The sequence below is a fragment of the Camelus bactrianus genome, chromosome 14 (assembly GCF_048773025.1).
Source record: "Camelus bactrianus isolate YW-2024 breed Bactrian camel chromosome 14, ASM4877302v1, whole genome shotgun sequence".
Taxonomy (NCBI): domain Eukaryota; kingdom Metazoa; phylum Chordata; class Mammalia; order Artiodactyla; family Camelidae; genus Camelus; species Camelus bactrianus.
The window spans coordinates 13,584,148-13,596,372 of record NC_133552.1 but is presented as its reverse complement, the minus strand read 5'-3'; the positions used below and the strand labels follow the sequence as shown (position 1 = coordinate 13,596,372).

The 12,225-nt window shown below is 39.7% G+C and overlaps 1 protein-coding gene across 2 annotated transcripts in view; it reads left to right on the top strand.

Moving 5' to 3' along the window:
• Positions 1–12,225, top strand: part of WDFY2 (WD repeat and FYVE domain containing 2) — a 149,895-nt gene that overhangs the window by 32,523 nt on the left and 105,147 nt on the right. Inside the window, exon 2 of one of the 2 annotated variants that reach the window (XM_045514071.2) lies at positions 6,532–6,595. The exons of the other annotated variant lie outside the window; for it this stretch is intronic. The gene's annotated coding sequence lies outside the window, so the exon portion shown is untranslated. The remainder of the gene's footprint in view (positions 1–6,531; positions 6,596–12,225) is intronic. 2 annotated transcript variants of the gene reach the window in all.

Sequence of the window (12,225 nt, the reverse complement as noted above, 5' to 3'; positions counted from 1 at the left end):
AAGCGTAGAGACACCCTCCTGCCTTCACCCTGTGCACACACCTGCCATGATGGGGAGGTTGGGTCACACTCACCTCACCCACTTCCTCTCTTGACTCCAGCCCCCACTTTCCCACTTCTCTGGGCCAGGCCTCCCTCCTTCCTCATCCTGTCAGGTCAGAACTTCCTTTCCATATATAACTTGATGAGCAAGTCCTGTTGGCTTCAATATGTTGACTGAAGTTAAAGGATTTAGAAAAATACATGTTCTCTGGCTAAAGCCTGAGATTCCTGCTGCAAAATCGTGTCTCCCTCCTCTCATTGCCCCCCACCCCGATCCCAACCCTTGCATTTCTGCTCTAACAGAAGCCTTGTCCAGGCAAACAGGTCCCTTTGATAGATAGGGGGTGGTCATGTTCAGTACAAGTACATTAGTAGCACACAAATGCTCTCTTCATTAAGAATTAAAGGGACCTTGTTTAAGACTATTTTGAATTGAAGATTCTCTGGACTTCGTATCTTAAACAGTTGCAAATAATAAGATGGCAGCCGCCTCAGTTCTATGGGTAAAAGTTTTAAAGTACGGATGAGATGGTTGGCCAGATTCATCCTGTTGGGTTCCCTTGGGCACAAATTCAGTTGCCATCAGAAAAAATACCAAGAGTTGTAGATTTTGGTTCTGGAGTGGCCACGTGGTACGAGTGACTCAAAAACTTGGGTGGAGCAGTTGAAAGAAAAAAAAAAACTTCACCATTAATATGATGATGATTAAACTGTCCCAGTTAGTAATGCAGTGGGATTTTCTGTTTTTAAATCAACAAAAGGACATACTTCGTTCGATTCCTTTTTTCTTAATTTTGTTTTCTCTCTTTGCTCAATTTAACTAGATGTGGAAAGCCAGGAGTGTGTGGCGGGGAGTGGAGGTGAAGAGAGAGCGAGGAAGGGGAGGATGGGTTCTTTAGCCTCGTATTAAACAGTGCGTTTTAGGTTATAAAATCGCACAGAAACTGAAGGTCATTATTATTTCCCTCTTCACAAGGGTGCGAGATTAACCCCAAGCACGTTTGTGTGGTGCTTTCTGCTCACTCCAGGAGGCCGTATGCTGACAGTGTGGAGCTTTGTAGTATTGGCATCTCTAAAGATAATATTTGACTTTTAAAGGAATGTTTAAGGGGAGCACTTAACATTCCTCTCTGTTTTGAGTCCCTTCTTTAGGTAGTTTCTTTGTTTTAATTATTGTTCCTTATTTCAGTCTTGTGAATCTGTCCACATATGTAGGAGCCCACGCACATTTCTTGCAGCCACCGTCTCCTGTGGCGGCCCACTGCTGGGTAATTGACTGTTCCGTCCTCGTCCAGCAACATGCATTGACAGCATTCTGCAGCCCACTGGCTCTTTCTCTAGTTGGAGACAGCTGGAACAGTTTACAAGTTTCAAATTCTGAACCTGGGGAAGGCAGTAAAAGGAAAATTAACCAGTGGGGATTTTAGGATACCATTCTTTCGTTTGTTCACTTATTAAACATTTACTAACAGTATGCCTGGTACTGTGCTGGATTGCGTGCATAAAAATGCAGGACATACCGTTCCATTCTCCTAAAGCTCACAGATCCGTCAGGGAGGCAGGTAAGTCAACAGTTACAGTAGAGATTAAAGTCGAGAAGGGTAATCAAGTAATCCAAACTGCAACACTTTTCAAAGTGAAGGTACACTTAAAAATGGTTAAGATGGTAAATTTTATGTTATGTGTTTTTTCCTACAATTGAAAAAAGAAAAAAAAAAGTTGTTACTGTGTAGTCCAGGACAGCAGACAAACCAGGGCAGTCCTGGGCAAACCATAGGAACAGACAGTGTGAGAGCCATGGTTGAAGGATGAGAGGGAGTCTGGTCCGGAGAAGGGGCAGGGAGTGACGCATGGTGGACGCTCACCTGCCTTACTTTCCTCATCTCTAAAATGGGATGATTATAGCCCCTAATCCTTAGGGGTCCTTATGAGGATTCAGTGAGTTAATTCAAGCTCCAATCTCTTCACCGATTTTTCAGTAGTCACCTGTGACTTTCCTTGGTTGTAGTTGTTGATATTTTTTGTGTTTTTTACACGGTCGCCTCTCAACAACTGTTTGTGTTTTAACCTTTCGGCCTCATCATAGTTTCATCAGCGACTCGCTCATCTCTCCAGCACGCCGCTGGTCAGAACGCACATCCCGCCAGCACTTGGAAGCTACTTTATTTCTAGCTTTTTCTCACGCCCTCTGGATATTCTGTGGTTCCTGTCCTCCCAATCTTGTGGTCATTTCTGGCTTTCTACAACAGTTAGTTTTATAGGCAGCTCTTTTTAAAGGGGTGAATCCTTTTTTAATTTCTAGAAGTGATTTCTTCACAGCGCTGCCCCTCCCCCCCACTTTTGAAATAAAGGAGCAGAATAGAGAGACATAATTAAATGACTGTGCTCTCACTGTCACCTCATACTCCTTTCAAGAGCCGTCTTTGAAGTGATTGAACCCTGTTTTGGGATAATGTAATAAAGGATGAAGGATTAGAGAAAGGATCAGGTTAGGAGAAACCAATATATAGTGAAATTGATTCATTTAATCAGCGGCTACTCCAGGCACACGCTTTTCTTGGGCTAGTTGTAGATGGATTACTGCTGGGTTCTGATAGAATGAATTTGCTAGAAGCAGGAGATCAGATTTCATCCAAGATACCCTAGCGCTATGTCTCAGGCCTTGCCTGATTATTTGTAGTTCTGTTCCCAAGAAGTGTGGTGTGAGCCATCCCTCTTGCACTTTTGTGACTCCTAATTTGCTTTTCCTGGTTCCATTCATCACTGGGAGGGGCAGGAGTCCTGTGTGCTGGGATCCTGATGTGACTGCAGAAGACGCTTTCACTCTGCTTGTTTTACTTTAATTCAGCCTGTGTTCAACAAATGTTAGTTGAGTTCCTGATTGTATCAGGCACTATTCTAGGCAGGGGATAATATTAAAAAACAAAACAAAGATCCCTGCCACTATGGAACTTAACGTTCTTATGGGGAAAAATAAACAATGATCATGATAGGTAAGTAAAGAGTGTTAGAAAGTGATAAGCACTGTGGAAAAAAACACAGAGCAGAGTAAAAGGCCTGGGAATGTGGGTGTGGGTTGAGAGGGAGGTGATGTTTCCACTTTTTAAAAAGGAATGGCCAGGATGGTCCTCACTGAGAAGGCGATATTTGAATCAAGTTGGAAGGATGAGGGAGTTAGCCATGGGGCTGCCTGGGCATAAGTCTTTTTGGCAGAGGGAACAGTTGGTGCAAAAGTCCTAAGGCAGGAGCATCCTTGGTGTTGTAGCTGGGAGGAGAGTGCTAGCAGGCGAGGTCAGGGACTGTCACAGGGGGAAAGGTTGCTTTGTAGACCACTATGAAGATACTGGCTTTTGCTCTGGTAAAATGGGAGCCGCTGCAGAGTTTTGAGCAGAGAAAGGATGAGATTTAACCTGTTTTAATAGTACCACCTGACTGTTGTGTGAGAGCTACTAGTTGCAGCATGGAGGTGACTGAGGCAGAAGCTGGGGACCCCATCGCAGTAGGAGAGGTGATGATGGCTTTGGCCAGGATGTTGGTGGCAGAGGTAATGAAAGGTGGTTGGGTTCTTAACATACAGTTGTCCCTTAGTATCCTTAGGGGATTGGTTCCAGGAGCCCCCACAGAAACCAGAATCTGCAGATGCTCAAGTCCCTTATATAGAATGGCGGGTGTAGTACAATGAATACTGTATATATATAGATACACTTTCATAATCCAAACTTGACTTAGCAGTTTCTGGTCAAGCATGTTCTGAATGAATAGCACTCTAGACACATTCACTCCTAGAATACTAGGTGGTTGGTTTCCTCCCCTAAGAGTGCATGTGTATGAATTTGTTTGTGTAAGTGTTTGGGGTACAAAATTCTTGAGTTTAATTTTGACTTTCTCTTTTTAAATTTATTTATTTATTTTCTTTAAACAGTCTTTTTATTTTTATTTTTTTTAATGGAGGTACTGGGCATTGAACCCAGGACCTCATGGATGCTAAGCATGTGCTCTACCCCTGAGATATACCCACCCCATTAATCTTGAGTTACTTGAGCTTAATCTTGTTTTAAAGAGAGAACCAACGTACATCTTTTAGCTCTAATTATGTAATAAAAGAAACAATATATCTGTTTATCTTAAATGTAAAAATTCTTAAAAAAAAAACCCCAAAATTTACAATATACAAAGCAAAATTGTTTCAGCCCACCCAAGGCAACATTTGGTACCTGTCCTCAATACAAGTCAATTAAAATACTCCTCAATTTGGAGGGTTTCAAAAGTTCAGTACAAAAAATGGCAGTCATTTATAGAATAAGTATCTCTGGACTTGAGAGCTAAGCAAAAATATTACTGAGACCAACTAAAATCATGTGGAATTCAGCCAAGATTAGCCAGCCCAGAGTGCGGCCAGCCCTGGCTGAGGGCAGAATGCTGACAGGGCAGGGACGCAGTGCGGCCAGAACTTCGAAAAGGAAACTGAGATCAGTGGAGGGAATTTTCACCTGATGTAGCATTTAATACTTAGCCCTCCAGAGAGTTCCTTCTGCTTGATTGTTTTCATATTGTCATACATTGTTCAGAGAGTTATGAATAAGTCAGGCTGAGAAGTTATAGTGAATTCTTAGTCCTGTTTGGGTGGCCCAGCCATGCCAGGCCTGCTGCCACACCAGTGGCCTTGCAGGGAGGAACTGAGTGAGGACAGATGCTGAAGGGGAAAGAATATTCTAGAATGCCAGTTGAAAATCTCAAACTCTTAAATAAGTGAGGGAATGAGACCCGAGTTTGTCTTTAGAACATCAATTCTTCAACAGTAAGGCCCAGATCTTTTCTTTCTTCACAAGTGCTTGTAGCATTTGCACAGTGGAGGGAAGATACCGGTCAGGTTGGAGTGAGACTGGCCAGTTTCAAACTCCAGCTTCCCTTCCTGTTTTCTGTGTGGCTAGAACAAGTTATCCTCCCCCAGCCTCAGTTTCCTTCTCTGTATAATGGGGTCAGGATCATACCAGGCAGTGTGCACAGAATTACAGGAAGCATCTTCTACTGGGCAGGGCTCATTAAATAGCTCCTTCCTCTTTCTCCACCAACGGCTCAAACCATTAATGTTGATGGACAATGAAATCATAGATGTTGATAGTTTAATTCTGTATATGAAGTTTATTGCATTTCATAATTTATATGATGAATGTGGCAGGGCCTAAAACAAAATGAAACCAATCTAACAAAATTTTATTTTAGTGAATTTTTTTTGCAATTTGGTGTTTACACCTTCCTCTTTGATACCTTGGGTCACATTTCCAAAGATAACAGTGACCAAAAAGGCAGAGATTAATTCCCATTCCTGTAGATGGAGAAGAGGAGGCAGGATGACCTAACTGGATGCACCACAGAGAAAGGGCACTGAGATGCTTTACTCTGCACATCATGCTTAACCGAATGCAATATTCTTACTTGAGGCTTTGTAATTTCTAAAAAGGACCTTAGACACTGATTGACCAGCATTTTAAAAATAGACTCATAACTAAAGATTGAGGAGCAGGATAAATTCTTGCAGGGTTTAGACCTTTTGGGAAGACATCTTTGTGTGCTCAGTGGAACGTTTCTGTTTATAACAGTGATCTATTTTGATGGTTTTAAACTGTGTCTTGGCAGTTTCCTTGTGTATGAAATGAGAGGTTTGATGAGATTATTTCTCATGTGTCCTTCAGTTTGGAAATGAATGAGATCCAATTTTTTAGTTTTAAGCCAAGGAGGAGCAGTCTTGAAAGATACTAATGAAGTTAGCGGATTAAGTGGTACTCCACACCGGGAAGCCCCTCAAGCTCTCGTGCCCACCTCACCCTGCGAGGAAGGTTAACCAAAGAAGGTCACTGAAGCACACCAAATGGGTCACGTAGGCTTCCCCTGACCTGCTTTTGTGTCTCAGCATTCATTTTGTCCACAGTAGATTTAGGAGCACAGATGGTTACTGGTATTAGATATCTAAAAAAATTTGAGCCCCTAGGAAACTGATACAGTATTAACCATGACTTTATTTTAATAAAATCTTTATGAAATGTGATACATGAAAAAAGAATGCTTTTGGAGTTAATTGTATTTAAGTTTCCCAATTTAATGTGATTTTGGGAAAGGCTCTCAAATGATGGAGTTTCAAATTCCTCACTGCAAAATGCTCTATTTATCTATTTTTATTTTCCTGTATTTATTTGATAGTCATGAAATAAAGGCTTGTGAAGAGGAACTGTTACCTTCTGTACAAGTGTTACACTCTACATAGAGGATAATCACTAACAACAATATTACGAGCTTACTTTTTATACAAAACTACTGTGCATGTGGTGGAGAATTAGAAAATTCTTCCGTATAACCCATCAATTTGAAAGAATTGGAACTGGAAAACAAGGAGAGAATACCTATGTCATTACGGCCAAGGGGAATTAAGCCCCTTTGTTCAGTAGCGCTTCTCTTTTAGTTCTTTGACACATGTATTTTTTTCTTTTTTCAGTTTCTATACGTATTACATTCTGATAAAAAATATGGAAAGTTCAAAAAAGTCTGTGAAGCAGGAGGTAAGAAACCACCCATGATCTCACTATCTTGGAGCAACCACTATTAACAGATTTCTTTTAACTCCTGTTTTCTTCTGATTTCAGGATAGTTAAGATCATTTCATGTATACCGTCTTTTGAGGGGGGAGGGTAATAACTCAGTGGTAGAGTGCATGCTTAGCATGCATGAGGTCCTGGGTTCAATCCCCAGTACCTCCTCTAAAAAAACGAAAAAAGTCTTATAAACCCTGTATTCGCCTACCTTGATGTCCCCAGCACACTGAAGGTGATAGGGAGAAAGATGGAGCCTTGGCCATTAAAGTTGTATTTGAGATACTGAATCAACCTGAACCTACCTACCTTCTAGTCTTTTTGTTTAAATCAGACCCTTTTTGTTTAAATCACTTTGGTTGTGTATTCTGTTATTTGCAGCCCAGATTATTTCAAACTGAGAAAACTCTCTTGAATTTATTCATGTTTCCCAAGTATAATTTCTTTTACCACATTTGAATGGAGAGTAAATTTCTACAAATGGAATTTCTGGGTCAAAGATTATGTACATTTTATTAGATTTTTTTTTTTTGACCTCTGAGGGTTTTCTTTATTTTTTTGCCAGTTCATCATGAGACTTAAAAAATATTTTTTTAATGAATTTTTTGATATTTGAAACTGGTAAAGTTTCCTCTTTTTTTTTTTTTAAATTGTTTTTAAGTGTTTGATTTACCACAGTGCCTACAATGTTCTTTCTTTCTATATATAATACTTTGGAGCAACTGTTAAATGCCTGGCACTTTCTACACACGTTGCCTCATTAAAAAACCCAGGAAGGTGAGTGATAATTTGCTCTTTCACCCACTTTGTGTGTTTTGTCTTGCTTTGTTTATCAAGTTTTCTTTTAAAGAAGAGAAACAGTTCTCCTGGTGACTTGGGTGTTATGTGTCCAATTCTTGTTCTAATTGTGGGTGCATTTAAAATGTGTACTTACTCATCGTTAGAGCAGTCTTCGTGGATTCTCCCAAACTATTCACTTCAGCATGTTCTTTCCTTCCTTCCTTACCCTCGCCCATGAATTTTGCTGAAATAATTAGAAATGTTTGTCCATACTATTTTTTAAAACCATTTTTCTCCTTCAAGCATCCTTGCTGTATATTTCTATCAAGATTTTAACACCATTAGCATACATAATTGAACTTTTTTTTTAAGTATAGCTGATTTACAGTGTTGTATTAGTTTTTTTATGGAGGGGGGAGCAGGGGGAGGTAATTAAGTTTATTTGTTTATTATGGAGGTACTGGGGATTGAACTAAGCATGCACTCTACCACTGAGCTATACCCTCTCCCTAGCATACATAATTTAGACCACTCAAGTTTCATTAGCTTTATTTCTCACTGGTATTTCTTTTATCCTGCTCTGTGTCTACACTTCTGTGTATCGTCTAGTTTTTTGAGTTCTTTATTCTAATTTATTTTTTCAATTGATTTGTATATATTCCCTTCCTTAAGATTATTTTTTTCCTGAAAAGATAGGTGTAGTATATTTTGGGGTTCTTTTAAGTTTATTAATATATTTCTTCTGCTTTATCATAATGATAATTACAATATTGATAGTTTAACTACATTTAGAATTCTGAGGCCACCTTTTTTTTTTCCTTCAGAGTTCTGGAATCCTTACTCTGTTGTCTTTTAGCAGTCTGCATGGTAGCTGAGAAGTCTGATGTCTGTCTCATTCATACTCCTTTTTTTATTGTAATTTTTAACCTTGGTGGAGGTTTAGACTTTATTGGATTTTTTACCTCCGTGACATTTAGAAATTTGGGCATGGATCTTTGATGATTAATTCTTAGTGAATAACTTTAGTCTGAAAAGCTCATTTTAAGTTGTCCCTCCCCCATTATTTACTTAATACTTCTCCTTTATTTAATTATTATTTCTCCTTCTGTTTCATTTTCTCTTTCAGAAATTCCTATTATACACATATCTGATCTTCCGGGTCTGTTATTCAGGTGCTGTCTTTTCACTGATGATTTTCAGTTTTTCACAGTTTTCCTGTGAGTTCCAGGAGCTTTCACTGAGCACATCCTTTCAGGCACCAGTGTGGTTTTCTGCAGGCACCAGTCTGCATTTCACTGCTTCTGTTCTTTGGGCCACCAGTTTCACTTTTACCTTCAAAAACTGTTTCCTGTTGCTCTTTTTTCACCTTTCATTGTAGTAACATTTGTATCAGTGATTCAGTCCTTTTGAATCTCACTGAGAATGTAAAATTTAAAATTTGTCAAGTTGTCTTGTTCCTTGCAGTTACCCAGACTGTTCAGAGTATTCCATGTCTCTTAAATGTCCCAGTCTGTCTAGTTGGCTAGCTTCTCTGTTTGCTCATCTGCCAAACGACGTCTAGTTTGTTCAATATTGGTAACTGAAATCAGCTTTGTCAGAGGCTGTATAGGTCATTGTTCACTTCTTTTCATTACAGGCAAAAATAGGGGAAAAGTTAGCTGATTGTAACTTCTCATCAGCAGCTTAGAGTTCTGATAGTTTGCGTAGGGTTGGGATGGAGCTGTAGGCAGTGGGAGACAGCTGCAGGGCAGAGTTCCCCTTTGTTGCAGAACAGTCTTCTTTTGTGTCGCTTTGGCAGCTCTGAGCCTACTGGAGTAGTTTCCCTTCCCCCTGAATAGCTGCCCGGCCTGGCTTCCAGGGAGAAGCTCCGGGATAGGTCTTTCTCCAGCACTGGTCTTGCCTCCAGCCTCTGCTCTAATCCAAAAGCTGTCCACAGGCTGTGAAGAGGGGACCCTGGTGGACTTGGCCCCTCTGTATGTACGGAGTGATTCATAAGAGTTTAAGCTTGAGTTTTATAGCCATTGTGTTCCAATCTTGGCTTGGCTATTTATTAGCTGTTTAACACTGGGCATCTTGTTTAACCTCCTGGGCACCAGTTTACTCCTGTGTATAATAATATTGAAGTTTGATAATAGCTGAAGGCACTTAGTAGTGTGTCTGGGTCACGATAACTGATGATTGGCAGGAGTTTTACTACTGATGTTCTAGGGACTGGCTACTCGCCGGTCACTACGCTCTTTCCTAAACCACTTCCTGCTGACTGTCCTCCAGGGTTCAGCTTTGTGGGTGAGGTGGTAGTTAAGTGGCCAAGAATGTTCTCAATTGAGTTAGTTGGGTTATTTTACCAATAAGTAATGAGGAAGGGGAGTCGTATCCATCACCTTGGTTCCAGGTACTCCCATGTAATTCGTAAAACCACTGAAATTTATTTTAATAAGTGGTGTGAGGTAAGGGTCTACTTTTTGGGAACTAAATAATTCAGTAATTAAGGCAGCACCTTTTATTGTATAATTCATCTTTCCCCAATTATTTGTAATTACTTTCTAGTGTGCTGTGATTAGTAGCACATTTGACTCTGTTCTGGGCCTTTTATTCTGTTCCATTGGTCAGTCTGTTTAATGTGGACAGTGCCATGATGTTTGAATCTTTCTTCAGTGGCAGGAATAGTTGTTAAGAGCATGCGATTTGGAGACAGGCTGCCTGGGTTTGAATTTTGGTTCCTTTAATTCCTAGAAGAGTCAGTAAATTACATAACCTCTCTGTACCTCAGTTTCATCATCTTGAAAATGGACATAGTGATAGTGCCCTCAGTCTGCAGGATCCATATAAAGATTAAATCAAATAATTCCCATGAAGTAATTGAACCTGGACTTGGCTCAATGTAAGCTCTTATTAGATGTTAGTTATTATCATTAAGTCTTAAAATCTCTTGCCAAATGTAACACAGACTTTTAAATTTTTGAGGCCAGTTTCTCAAACTGGAGATCAAAATCCTAGAAAGATTCTTCTTCTTTATGATCTTCTTTCTCCCTTATTTCCAAGCAGAGACATAGCTTTAATCCTATAAATAACAACACCAAGAACTAATAGCGTAGTTTTGAGAAGCTCTGGGGGTGTGTTTTTTGAGAAAGAGTGGGTAAAACAGCAGATGAGGACTGGAACCCCACTTTTACCCTGTTTGTGTTTCTACTGCTAGGCCTGGTTTGTGATGAGGACTCAATACACCATTTTCAAAACGAAGGAAAAGTAACACTTCAGCAGTTTAATAAACAAAGATATTTAAAATATCATGGATCTCAGTGAGGTATCACCTCACACCAGTCAGAATGGTCAGTATTAAAAAGTTTACAAATAATAAATGCTGGAGAGTGTGTGGAGAAAAAGGAACCCTCCTTCCAACACTGTTGGTGAGAATGTAAACTGGTGCAGCCACTGTGGAGAACAGTATGGAGGTTCCTTAAAAAGCTAAAATAGACTTTATGATCCAGCAGTCCCACTCCTGAGCATTTATCTGTAGAAAACTCTCATTCAAAAAGACACATGCACCCCAATGTTAAACAGCAGCACCGTTTACAATAGCCAAGACATGGAAGCAACCCAAATGTCCAACAACAGAGGAATGGATAAAGAAGGTGTGCTCTGTGTGTGTGTGTGTGTGTGTGTGTGTGTATATGTATAATGGAATATTATTCTTCCACAAAAAAGAATGAAACAATGCATTTGCAGCAACATGGATAGACTAGAGATTATATTAAGTGAAGTAAGTCAGATAAAGACGAGTATCATATAATATCACTTATATGTGAAATCTAAAAAAAAAAAAATTTATTTATAAACCAGAAAGAGACTCACAGACATAGATAACAAACTATGGTTACCAAAGGAGAAAGGTGTAGGGAGGGGAGGGTTAAATTAGGAGTTTGGGATTAACAGATACACACTACTATATATAAAACAGATAAACAACAAGGACCTACTGTATAGCAATGGGAACTATATTCAATTTCTTATAGTAAGCTATAATGGAAAAGAATTTGAAAAAAAGCATATGTGTGTGTGTATGACTGAGTTGCTTTGCTATATAACTGAAACTAACATTGTAATTCAACTATACTTCAATAAAAAATAACAATTAAAAATAAAAATAAATAAAATATCATGGATCCAGCTGAGGATCAATTAAACTTTTATAAATTTACAATAGCTTTTAGCACCTTAATAGTAGAAAAGGCTGATTTTTCTCATATGTTCAATACCAAGAAATAACTTCAGTAGAACAAGGAGGAGTTTTTTGTTAAAACTTTTATGAACTGATCAAAGCAATCAAATGTGTTGTTTGGATTAAGTGGGTTTCATCCACACTGACAAAGCAGAGATGGAGGAGGAGATATACTTAGTTGTCCCAACAGGAAGCCCTAATCCTTTTAAGTGGCGTAAGAAGAGCTGAGAGATAAATTATGAAGTGATAATTTTCCATGCCAGCCTGTAGATCAGCAGCTTTGTGTGATGGAGAGAATTTCGCTGAGCAGCAGCAGCGTGTTTTTATCTCACGTACCTCTAGGCGTTAGATGTGCAAGGTGCTCTCAAGGCCTGTCAGCCACTTTCTTGGGTTCCTGTCTTTGGCTGTTGTCTAAGTAGTGAAGTCGCCAAGCTGCCTTCATTTTTGCTTTTGTCCTCACGGTCTGATTTAGTCCTCTTTCTGCATGGTCAGATGGCTTCAGAAATAGGAAAGTGAGTAAGTAAGACTTAGGCTTCAGAGTCAGATGGCCTGGGGTAATTCCTGGTTCTTCCTCTCCACGGCTTGGGGACCCCAGGCACGT